This window comes from Branchiostoma belcheri, unplaced genomic scaffold (assembly GCF_001625305.1).
Source record: "Branchiostoma belcheri isolate BF01 breed outbred unplaced genomic scaffold, Haploidv18h27 scaffold6, whole genome shotgun sequence".
NCBI classification, from domain to species: domain Eukaryota; kingdom Metazoa; phylum Chordata; class Leptocardii; order Amphioxiformes; family Branchiostomatidae; genus Branchiostoma; species Branchiostoma belcheri.
This window is the reverse complement of record NW_017804242.1, coordinates 5,027,589-5,040,806: the sequence shown is the minus strand read 5'-3', so window position 1 is coordinate 5,040,806 and position 13,218 is coordinate 5,027,589. Positions and strand designations below refer to the sequence as shown.

Here is a 13,218-nt window from a genome sequence, read left to right as displayed (position 1 = left end):
ATATATATGACTCATGCACAACAAAGTTTGCATGCATTGAGAAGATGGTTATCGCAAGGAAAGAACGAGTTACGCACGACTACTATAGAAAGCTTATCGTGTTGATCTTTATGGCGTCACAACAGGATTATATCTGTCACATTTGGGTTTGTTAATCTTTGCAGCTAGAATCTAGTTAGGGGCAGTTTTTTTTTCTTAAACCCGCATCAACCGTCCTGATGTGTCAAATCACATACTATAGAAATGCCTCAATAGCATTACTTATTCTATCATTTGAGATCACTTTAACCACAAAAATACTTTTGTTGGTAACTACAGCTTTATCTTTGTCGGCAGGAAATATGAAATATTCATAAAGTTATCATAATCAGGAAGAATAGAGGCACCACGGTGACTTTCAACCCACTTTCTTAATATGGTTGACTCATTTTATGATGTCACGACGGTGACCAATAGGCTCATGTGTCTACCCGTAATTTGAGTGATTAAATTATGGTTGTGATATTTCTGGCTTTATATAAGTCGTCATCATCTTTATTAGATGCGTCATCATTCTTATGAGATACGTCAAACTGTTTCAGACTGATTAGTATGGTTAGTCACGGTCCGCAGTATTTAATTTCTTTTCTTATGGGATTTCTTAGAATTTCCAGTTTATCGCTCTAAACAAGGCAAAACCATAATGATACAAATTGTAATGGGCTTACCCAAATTCTAGACTGTCTGTGTCAAGGAATGAACTATTCACTGCTTCAGTGACCTGCTTCACAATGATCTCTACCAACACAGATTAACTTTTAAGTCAAGGAATAGCCATAAGATGACTAACAAATATTATTAGGTTCGTGACAAACAATACAAGGAAAACTACATTTATTTGTTTCGCATAACTGGTAAACAACATTTAGGCATAACACATCAGTTTTGTGCAGTAAGTACAAACTGCGAAAGACCGGAGGATTGTAAGGTTCAAACCACTCACACCAGGAAGGCCCCCTACTCTTTCTGTTAAGTGTGGTGGGATCTTAATGTGCTCAAGGTGTGGCTCTCCTCAGAATTAACACGGGGTATTCTGCTTTATGTATGTCCTATTCGAGATAACGTTCCCAACGTATTTTACTGATATATAACGAAATGTACACGATAGACATGCCATAGAAGATAAATGTACTGTTTTTCCTTCGCCTCCTTTGTAAAAAAAGTGTAGATGAAAAAGAGACTTAACTTCATGTTCCGTCTAAATCCTACGCTGATATATTCACACACTATCCGATCCATTTCTCTCTTCTCTTTGCGCACTTCCTGCCCGTTCTTGTCACGTTACATACGCGTCACCGTCCGTCACCGATTCGTTATCCTCCGCATGCACCCCAAGTGCCCTTCGTTGTCACACGCGTGTGCCGTTATTTATGGTGAAACAAGCCGTACAGGTTCCTAACAGGTCCCATGTGGACCACCCAGTGCCAAGGACAACTCCCTATCGTCCTCTATATCTCAACCCGGGTCCCAAAACCCCATCGGGAAACAAGATCTGATTGGCGGCCAGTCCTTGCCACGTTTGATAACACGACATCAAGAAAGGGTAATAAATAATATATCAGCCAGCCTGTTCTAGGACACACATACGCTGCACAGCTGTACATCTATTTCCCAATCATCTTGGTTTAGAAAAATGGTGTATTCTAGATGGAGAGCATATACCTGGTCAAATACATCTCCCTTTTATGACTTGGTATATTACCGCCCATAATAGAAGATCCAAACTTAGTGATGTGAAATTGCCCTCGAATGGACTGAGTGTCGTAAAGTCTGACTTCAAGGCATCAACTTTATTCCCACACAGCATTTTCAATATGGAATTCAGTAATAATCAATTTAGAGCCGCGTTTGGGCATAAATCACGTGTAGTTAGCCTGCCCCCTGGGAGCGGAAGAGTGGTGAACGAGGAATAAAATTGCGATTGGGGGTGACCCAGGGCGCAGGGAAGGCCCGGCCGCGCGGAATGAGTTTTGACTATTGCACAATGTTCTATGATTGGAGCAAATCCCAAGAAAGGCACGGCGTTATTTGGCGGTAATTCGCGGTATACATCAGCTGAAATAGGGTCACCCCGAAAATACTCCTCTCCAACCGGGGGGGTCGGCGGGTCCAGTCGCCAGTAGGCCCGCCCAGGATTTATCGAGGTCCCGTCCTTCTGGAGGTAGGTAAGCCGTGAGATTTACTTTAAATCTTCCCAGGTCTCCATTAGGAAATATCCTTGCTTCACATAAATGATTTTGACAGTTAATATATATAGAGGGACGTTTAATTCTTCACGGGGACAAAATGTGCACACAGTAGGTATTATTAGTGCTTGAAAATGCAGTGCACCGGTACCAATGGCAGAATTCTTTCTGTGTTGGTACAAGGCATTGCCAGATCCTTACAAGTGGATTCAGACATTGGAAAAATTACTGGACATTGACATGCTTGCTCAATCAAAGACTGTAGGTTTACTATAATTGTAGGCGTTCTATGGATAATTATTTTAACAGTTACTGCAGTAGACGGCCTTGTCAGAATGGTTTAAAGAATATCATCAAAGATGGGTCAAAATTTAAATTACACAAGAGAAAAACTAATGTTATAGTCATTACCACGTCTTGTGTATCACAATTATTTTAAAATTTGCTTCTTCCTGAAAAGGGTATAGTATTTTTGTTACTTGAACAGACGCAGTTGTATTGGTTTAATCACAGGGCTTTTCCACTGGCTTGCATTTGACCATTACCAATTGCCTTGTCCAGATAGAGCAGAAACCCGGGTTACCTTTATGCCTGTATAAAGAGCAGTAAGCTTTAATTCAGCACTCAGCGATTCTGTTTACACCGACAAATACCCATTTGTACAATGAAACACAGGTGTTCATTTTGAATGGTCATGTTCTCCATGTGTATGTGAGGTGAACAAATGGGAATTATACTGGCACACATACCATAGTTCTAGCTCACTCGTCACTAAGACGACCATATGAAGCTTGACAATGTCTACCATGGACGTACTTGACGCTAACTGTGTAATTGCTTGGAAAAGTCTATAGCGACTACATACAACATGTAGTGTGTTTTACGTGACAAAAACCCTTGTTGAATTATTCAAACGTGGTGGAAATAATGCGAAAATTGCGTTACTGTAATCCACTTTAGGGGGAAGTTCCTACAACATTCTCACTATGCCACCTTCCGTTGGGTCGATTCCCTAGTGACAGTACATTTTCACGAGCTGACCTTTGTTGTTCCTTGTGGTGCTGGTACATTCGTTTTACAATAGGCATCTATCCAATGCGATTTCAGGGCAGCAAAACTGGAAATATTCTAAATAAGGCAATCTTTGTGATATTGACACATACTTCTTCACATTATTTTTATTATTAGCACATTTAAGATCAGTATTTCATACGTTGGGATTTTAAAACTACAGAAACAAGCCCGAAGATAAGCCCTTTATTTTCTGGATGGTATCCTAAAAATGAGCCAAGGGGCCTTCCAGTAACCATTTTTCCGTCAGAAGTTTGGGAATCTTTGCTCTATGAGGGTCAGTATAGGTTGGGGTCTAGTGTTGTTTCAACTCCAAGTGACTAGAATATTGGCTTTGAAAAATCGGGTTTCCAAGCCCTGAAAACTGCATTATAATTAGATGCCTTAACCACTGCAACAGATACACAAAGTGTTTGGGAATAAGCACAACTCAATAACCAAATTAAACTATTTTGTGACGAAAAAAAAATACAATGGAGACATAGCGTTACTGAAAGACATTGGACAAAAAGACGTACGGGGATCACAAATATGAATTTGCCCAACTCAATAGCCAAATTCAACTGTTTTGTGACGACAAAATAAAATAGAGACATAGCGTTGCTGAGAAATTGGACAAAAAGTCGTACGGGGATCACAAATATGAATTTGTACAACTCAATAGCCAAATTCAACTGTTTTGTGACGAAAAAATACAATAGAGACATAGCGTTGCTGAGAGACATTGGACAAAGAGTCGTACGGGGATCGCAAATATGAATTTGACAAGGTCGACTGTACGTCGCTCGAAAGAGTAATTCCCCTGGCAGCTGGAAACGACATGTAGTATTACGGGCGTGAGCTCGCCATAACTCTGCACTGCAAAGTGGGGATACTTGTGTACACATCGTGTCATGCGTGACTCTATGGTTAATTCCACTAGAGCCACCCTATACTTAACTCAAGGGGACCAAGAATTATGGAAAAGCAGCAGTTTGTTATTGTTATTGTGAGGTGAGTGGTTGAGATAGAATTCTACGTCGTACTGTTCAGTCAGATATGTAAAAACAGCTAACGTAAGATATAATATCAGATTATATTGCACTACATGATGCATTTTAATGTCCCATGAAACACCGTTTGTAAATTGTTATATTGATCATTCCATCTGCAACAATACCATAAGATGCTTCTATCACCTATGAACGTATAAGCCATACGAGTAGAGATGCAATAGTTTATAGAAAAGACCACATGTATGATGAGAATAGAGCTGGTCTATCGATGTAGCAGGTAAAGGTGTAAAACTGTAATGTTCCAAACAAGATTGTTATTACAAGTTGTGTGGTGAGTTTGTTAACGGTTGAAATATTGCACCACGATGAACCCCCCAAGGGCCTATTGGGTTTTGTCGGTTACTTTACGTTGTTTTTTTATTTACAATGATGAGTTCAATCTTGTGTGCATAATATCGAATTTAACAACAATTATTATCAGATTATTAGAAGGTTGCATTATTTCTAAACAAGGTCAAATCTATTGTTACTTGAGTATGTTTTGTTCCTTATTTGCATCTGAACTAGTTGAGTTGTGGACGTTTCCTGGTTTCTGTATCTAGTATAGCCCCTGGATATCTAGGTCTTTTATTCACACAGTTATGTTATGGAGGGTCCTTGTTTAGTATTTTACATTTATGGACTCGTTAAAGTTGCAGATATATAAGGGCACCTGTAGTAACGTTACAAGGGTGCATTCTCATTTCTATTCATTCATGCATAGTTTAAAATAACTGACGTCAAATACACTTCTTCTCTGGCTACATTATTTTTTTCATTTCAGTGTGTATATCTTCATCACGGAGTTAGATATATAATCCAGCTCGCATTGCTTTCGCGAGTTAATTCTTTATTTCGGCATTATATGGTTGGCCATGCCCGGGCAGCATGTAACCGAACGCCCACCCACTTTACCTTGAGGAGACACTGGGTGGTGACGTCAGGGATATCACATGTCATTTAAAGTTGTCAGGTCAATCCGTCTTCTGCACGAGGTCCATACATGTACCTGTGATACGTAAGGTTGAAAAATCCGCACCAGCTAGAACGAATGTCCGGCTGTCATACTCTAGAGGATGAACTTAACTGAACTTCGACAGCAATGTCTTCTCTTCTCCATCTAACCTTAGTAGCTAGAGTACCGGTTTCCTTTGCCGTTGTACAGATTTTAAGCTTCTTTAGACGTATGCTTTCTTCTGTAAGGTATGCATGCTTTTAGTGGAGATGTAATCTTGTTTTCCGAGTTTGAGCAGGATGTTATGATAAGATAAGGCAGCAGTATATCATCTGTCTCTCCGCCCTTGGGACGTTCTTACGTGGTCTGGTCGGCAAATGTGAACGACCTTACGTTGCCGGTCAGAAACCACCGACGTCTGTCAACAGTCTTGTTATAACTGTTGTACTGGTTACCGTGTGGCTTCGAATGACCGAGTTGCTACCCTAGCGGACACGAGATGGAGAGGCTGTTGGGTCCCGAACCATGCCTGAACAACTGTGCGCGGTCAGGCACGGTTTTGGACAGTCTCCGTGTGTCCCAGAACGTAGACTTTCTTCAGGCACGGTTGCTCTGAAATTTCATTGGATGCCTTTAAATAAAATTCTTTCATGAAAAAAATATATTGACTCGAGGCCAGGGACATCAGGACTCGGCAGTCAAGTCAAGCAAAATATGATATCTTTTTATTCCGTCGTCGGTTTTTACAAACATTAAAGCATACCAATCCCGTTCGTTTCGGCAATCTAACTTTTACTGTTCCCTTATGAACCCAGTAAGATCTCTATTTTGCTTGCAATTGATGCCACTCTTGAATCCAAACATTCAAACCCCCCAAAAACCAGCGCCGTCCAAAATAGTACTTCCATCCCAATACAACACCAATAGGAAACCCATAGATACTGGTAAGGAGTTGGGTAAACCGCCACACCCCCTTTGGTAAATGATGAAAGCCGGCAACCAAATCAGTCTGACTGGGGGTATCGATCACTTGTTCAACTGCCAGCATTGATTCAATTACATGCGAGATTGTAGCAACCCGGGAGTCTCTGCAGCAAATCTTTTTTCCTTTGGCTCTGAATCCATCCAAGTCCTGTCCGTCCAGGGCGAACGGCAATCAAGTCAATTCCAATCATGTACGGATATCCGTTACCTATGGAGTTTACAGGAGAAGGGAATGTAGGTCGTGGTTTCAAGTCATGTTCGTGTTGAGGTCCTACTCAACCGTTACGTAACCAGAATTTTCACTCGAAGCAGAATACGACACATTTATGCATTTGTTACACATTACATCAAATGTTTCGTAAAGGATCTCCAATGAAATTATTTGATTTCCAATAGGGATATTGTATGAAATTTTAATTTCATATATATTATTTTATTTTACATTATATATTACATAATATTATTATAATAATAGTAAGAATAGTATCAATATGATGATATACATTATGATATTACATTAGCGAAAAAAAATTACAATTTTTTCATTGCAACATTTGAAATTGTATAAATAAATGATAATAATTGATGAAAAATAATTATGTAAATATTGTAAAATCTTACGCAAAAATGCTACCAAAAACCGTCTAAATTTTTCTCTTTCTGCTTTCTCTGTGCACGAGGTTTAGTTTACGTACATGGATTTCCATGATTGACATTTATGACGCATATGTACACATGATCCATACCACTATCACGTCTACAACACCCCCCGCTGTAAGGAAGGATTTCAGGCATGGCATTTATGGTAATCGTCATTATGTCACAGCTGTGTATCACTAAATTATGTTTACCCATTGTCGTTGCAAAGTGTTAAAGTGATATCACAATTTGTATGATATATTGCTCATACAACATAGAGACATTTAAATTTGTATGCATTATGGTATCGTATAAGAAATACACGAAAAAAGCTTTCCAAAACTAAATCTAAGGTATATTTCAAGCGATTTGTACGTAATGCTAGGAAAGCCTCCCATGTCATAAAGATGTTAAAAAATCTCAACCAACGGCTCTGATAAGAATATCTACTAGCCTCCCCATGTAACTTTATATTCCATTCATCTCGTACATGTTCTTTGACAACAACGACACCACACCTTAACTACCCAGAGGCAATACTCGCCTAGTAAAAATAGTCACCAGATCTCATTCTCCAGACACGTAGATTCTTTTGATATCGTCAATAATGCTCCAAAAGGTTCTCCTTGTCAAACAAATAGCTTATTTGGTTCTTATTTTTTGCCTCCAATGTTTGAGATAAAACAATATCTCTGTAAACCAGACGCCGTATTTGACTAACGTAAGTTAGTGCTGCAGACCCCTGTGGCTAAAGGGTCAACATAACGCACCGTTTCATCTGAATTCTTTCGCTTTTCATGACAACCCAGTGACAACTATTAATGGTCATGCTGCTTTAGTGGAGACGTAAGCATCAATTTCGGTGTCGAAGATGTAAAATTTGCAAATGTGGGCGCCTTGTATATTGGGCTTTGTCATCAATAGTGTAATAAAAACGTAGATAAGAATGCTTTTAGGATTTCTGACCAGCGTGAGATTACCAACTTCTCGGCATGTGTGTGTCAGTGAAACATGCAAGCGCGTTTTTATTGCTGTGGTGACTAATGGCTGCAGTAAGATACGCGCGATAGCTTGCTGTTGATTGGTATTCGATAGAACCACTTTCCAGGAAGTCAAACTAATAGGCAGTACAATTTTCCAGGAATTTAACCTCATTCTCATCGTGTGAGATTTACATTTTCCCATTCGTAGCCTGAAAGCTCTGCTTTTTATACGATGTAGACTGTACCAAAGTTGCTAAGATTGTAGTTAGTACACTATTTCTTTATTGAGCTATATTGTTCAGCTTCTTAGACTTTACTTGCTGAGACACACCATTGGGTAGCCACACAACCTTGCATAGCCACACATCATTTCATAGCCAAGCATCCTAGAAAGTATTTCAATAACTCGGTAAATCGAACATCTATGAAAAAAATAAAAATCAATTGACCGTGAAAGCTCAGTTGATTTTTAAAAGTGCTCAATCGTCCAACCCTTATCTAATTAATATTGTAAGCTGTGCAGTGATAAAATCTATTCACGACCACGTCAGCGACACAGTTTATCAATTGAGCAATTTTTCATTAAAATTGAATCAGATGTGCGCCATTGTACGCAGATTCGTGATCAAATAATGACACGGAGTTAATTATTTGACAAATCTTAATTGAAATTACATCCGCAAACAACATCATTCAATCACATCAATGCTTTAGGATATACGACATTGATTTACGGTAACGATTTTGTTTTGACACATTGTTGTTTTGTAACTTTATGTATTGTTTAATGTGTCGATTTCATTGTTTTCATGTGTTAACTTGTTGTTACAGGGCATTCCTGAAAAGCAGTGTTTTTAAATGCACCGAGGTTTCTACCCTGTTTAAATAGAACAGAAATAAATAAAATATACCAAGAGTGTACCACCTACATCAGTGATTCTGTATTATGTAAATGTACTGCAGTATTTTTATAGGATAATATGTACAGTGAAATGCAGATTTAGTGTCATTTCTGTCTTGCAGTGGCTGTCTAATCATCTTCACAGAGGGTGAAACCATACGTGACATGATTTAATTTGTACCGAATTAATCTGCAATCGCTCTGACACGACAGTCCCTCGGGGGGCTCAGTGCACAAAGGACGGCCACGAGTTGGGTGAATTGTTGTCCCTTTAACTTGACTAATTACTATTTCTTTCCCGACAGTTTACCGTTTTGCATACAAATTAATGACATTGTGGCTCCTAGGTTTACCAAGATGATTTATGAAGTGAAAATAAAATAAAGTACAAAAACTTTTTTGCATTTTCTTTCTTCGTTTGTTCTATACTAGTCTGCCATTATCCTAAAAGTTGTGTATTTATTGTTATATAATTTATTGTTTTCTAATGTAGGACGTTAGAAGGAATAGTGTTTCCAACGTGTAAAACACAAATGAAGATCTGAATACAAACAAACAAAAGCTGTCTAAGTAGGCTGATGGAAATTGGTGATGTTGTCAATTTCATATCATTATGATGCTATCATAAGTAGTATTGCGTTTTTTCAGGCCCTTTCAATCTTGTATTGTTCTCGGGTAGTTTATCTTTATGACACGCGTAGTGTAGGTCACTTACTAAGTATTTCCAATTAATTCTGATTGTTTGAGATTTGAAAATGAGGTTTAGATATTGACCTGTTTTCCAGAAACCCCTGCATAACAACTGCAATAACCAGTATCTGAAGAGGTTGTGTGCCCTCTTCAGTTAATGACCAAGATGAATGATAACTATTTTGTTGCTATTATGTGGTCAGAAATTGGCACTTGTCGCTCACGAGGAGGCAGATACAGCTGCGCCGTGCCCCTGACGGTCGTTACCGGCAGCCTGCTTCAGGCAGACCGTCCTTTTTTTAGGTCTTGTTAAGCCCGCTGGGACCGAGGATGCCGTGTTCAATTAAATTACCTGTGAAAGGTGATGGCACGCGACATCCACAGGAGGCAATGGTCGGTCCTGTCGAAAGACACACCCAGGCAAGCCTGGCCTCGTGTGCACCGTTAGGGAGTCTCTCACATCATAAATCCACCAGCGTTAGAGAAGACCTTTTTATTTACCGACAAGGGAATAGAGAGATAGGCGATACATGACACGTCCAATAAGCTTCCAGCGCGTCAGCCTGCCGGCCCCTTATCATAGCCCGTAAAGCAGCTCATCTCTCCAGCCAGCTGGATTGGCGCACAGTGATTTGACAGGAATGCATGAGCATTACATGGCCCCCATGGGAGATCCCTTATCTATAATTAAGCTTCAGCCGAGGTTGGAGATTCGTCCTAACACGTGAAAGAGGCTACGCTAGTGGATAGACCTGGTTCGGCATCGCAGCAGCTCTGAAGAACTCCAGCGGTGCGCGGTGCCAGGTTTAACGGTGGACCAAGGTCATCAGCCCGGGGTAAACGTAGGTGGACATTTCCGCACAATCTGGCGATCGTTTCATTCATACTACAGTCGTTATGTAAAGACTCGTTTCCTCTTTTAAGCTTAGCTAATAGCATATGTCAGTGCAGGATCTAGAGAGCAGGTGGCGAAACAGGTGCACTATTACAAGGTGGCGGAGTTTGCTACTTTTACAACAATTGCATTGCTTGAGAATCTGATACCACTAATTACCTGTTAATTTGATTATTATTTTCGTAGAGGAGAGATTCATTTCTTGAAAAGAAAATTTAACATTGGAATTCCTATTTTTTGCTGATAGCAGAAAGATAGAAAGATTTTTCAAAATTTGTTTTAAAATTGATGTCGTGATGACCCCTCATGTGCGAGCATCATATTAGAGATGTTTTCGTAGAGAAGAAATTTATGTCTTGAAAGAACAATTTGACATTGCAATTCCTATTTTGTGCTGATAGACTCAAAGTAGTTTTTGAAGAAGCTTTCTATGTAGTGACCTCTCATGTGCGAGCATCACATTTAAAAAAATGTTTTCGTAGAGGCGAAATTTATTTCTTGAAAGAACAATTTGACAATGAAATTCCTGCATGTTGATGGAGAGCTTCTTCAAAAACTGCTTTAAGGTCGATGTCTTGCTCCCTCATGTGTGAGCATCACATTTAAAAAAATGTTTTCGTAGAGGAGAAATTTATTTCTTGAAAGAACAATTTGACAATGAAATTCCTGCATGTTGATGGAAGGCTTCTTGAAAAACTGTTTTGAGGTCGATGTCGTGAACCCTCGCCTCATGTGTACATGTGGGCATCAGATTTGAAATGTTTTCTTAGAGGTGAAATTTACTTCTTGAAAGAACAATTTGACAATGAAATTCCTGCATGTTGATGGGAAGCTTCTTCAAAAACTGCTGTGAGGTCGATGTCGTGACCTCTCATGTGCATCACATTTGAAAAAAAAAAATTCTTAGGAGAAATTTATTTCTTGAAAGAACAATTTGACAATGAAATTCCTGCATGTTGATGGAAAGCTTCTTCAAAAACTGCTTTGGGGTCGATGTCGTGACCTCTCATGTGCGAACATCACCAAAGCCTCTCGATGTGTTCATGGTAATTGCATTTCCCTTTACAAGATCCCACCCTCTCTAGGCGCGTCGTTAGAGACGGAGAAGGTCGTGAACAGATGCCTCTATCCCTTCCCGACCAGGGATTTGACCGGGTGATAACACATCGCGTTATTACACAGGGCTGTCTGCAGTTTGCTTTGATCCATCAGGGTTGAAACGTCGACATGGCCGTTCACCTTTCTGACATAAAAAAAAAAAAACAAGGGAAACTTTGGGAAGGTGATAAATCTCGTGTGGCGTGATGTCTTCATTTATGGCGTCGCGTTCGTCTTCATTCGGATCTCATTATACCAGGGTGATAGATTGTTGAAAGGAGAGTCTGGGACGGACGGGGGCATCACGGGTAATCGTGGCTGGCACCTACCGTGCCACAGGGTACAATGAGCCGCACGCATGCAAGGCAGCCTGGGAGGGCTTCTCCCACACCTCGAATAAGACCATCAATCTCCGGCTAAACGAATTTCAGAACATCGGGGCCTGACTGGTTATTCCTGTGCGTACATCATAGACACAGCTATTTTAGTACTTTTGGAAACACTAGGAATCGACCATGGTCCTAGTAGGTGGCTTTGTGAGGTACGAAGGTCAAACCTTTATGGACGAAGTCGAATAAAAATGCTTAACTTTGCCTGGTGTTATCGAAGTGCCGATACAAGAATCTATATCCTGTGACTCAAGACGGCATTAAAATTCCGTGAGAAATGTCCATCATGCTAGAGGAAAGTGAAGGCCGTTTTTTGTGGATGTAGCTTTAAAGATATATTTGCACGGCAGTGAATGCTCAAGGTCATGCTTATAACTGACTTTTTCTACTTTCAACCGTTTATAATATATCATATTAAGAATTTGCTTGCTTGTTTAAAGTAGTAGCTATTTGTTAAAGTATGCATCACAGTACGAACTCCTATCATTGAGCATACTTTATGCATCCTCGAGTACAGAAACGGCATATTTACGCATGGTTTAATGTGTGAGCAAAGAATGGACCTCGTGCAGTGAATGTTACCATTAGTATGAGTATAAGTCTCCAGAAAAGTCATGGGGGGGTAAACAGTACTCTCGGTGATTGTCAAGCTTTGGGGTCATCGTTAAAAAAATGTGATTCCTAACAATTGTAACTTCTTATCCTGAATTATACTTTTCCTGCATAATGACAAAGATTATGCCATGTTGAATGTCAAAAACGTCCTCTTGGGATATCTGAAACATGTAAAGACTTACTGACCTACGTAACAGGTCCTTTCGAAGGGGTGAAAGTTTAATCCTTACTAATTCTGGATAAAATGTATAACTTTCATATTCACATACTTTCCATGTGATTTTGTCGTACTTATCACTTTAGAACTAGACACACTAGACCTACATTGCCTGGGGGCTGATTTCAAGCACTTGCCGGGGTAGACATGCCTTATCTCCATGTGATACAGGATCGGCTCGGTATGCCCAGCCTCCGGCGTGTCAGTGAACCAATTCCTGAAGTTATCTTTACGGGAATCAATTGATTACCTATTATTTAGTCACAATGTAGTGCCGTGGTATCTGGCTGATTTGGTAGATGTGAGTATTATGGCTGCATCTGTCTGCTGTAGCTGATAGGACGGTCTATAAAGTAGACTCTTGTACAGGAAGGACTCGGTTGTAACTTGTAGATGGGTGAGATGAGATACCAGCACTATTGACCAAGAAAAAGAAAATTTCACTTTGCCGCCCGTTTATTTTCCTCAAATCTTGTGAATTTTAACCCTATCTAGACCGGGCTTTTTGGGCTTGGTGGGACC

General features: G+C 39.8%; 1 protein-coding gene and 1 pseudogene across 5 annotated transcripts in view; one reads left to right on the top strand and one right to left on the bottom strand.

Moving 5' to 3' along the window:
* Nucleotides 1–11,881, bottom strand: part of LOC109482286 — a 48,689-nt pseudogene extending 36,808 nt beyond the window's left edge.
* Nucleotides 1–13,218, top strand: part of LOC109482641 (netrin-G1-like) — a 101,466-nt gene that overhangs the window by 63,578 nt on the left and 24,670 nt on the right. The window contains exon 1 of one of the 5 annotated variants that reach the window (XM_019785450.1): nt 2,152–2,204. The exons of 2 other annotated variants lie outside the window; for them this stretch is intronic. The gene's annotated coding sequence lies outside the window, so the exon portion shown is untranslated. Of the gene's footprint in view, nt 1–2,151; nt 2,205–10,281; nt 10,325–13,218 lie in introns of those variants that run through there. 2 more of the 5 variants (XM_019785451.1, XM_019785452.1) reach the window with 2 other exon arrangements.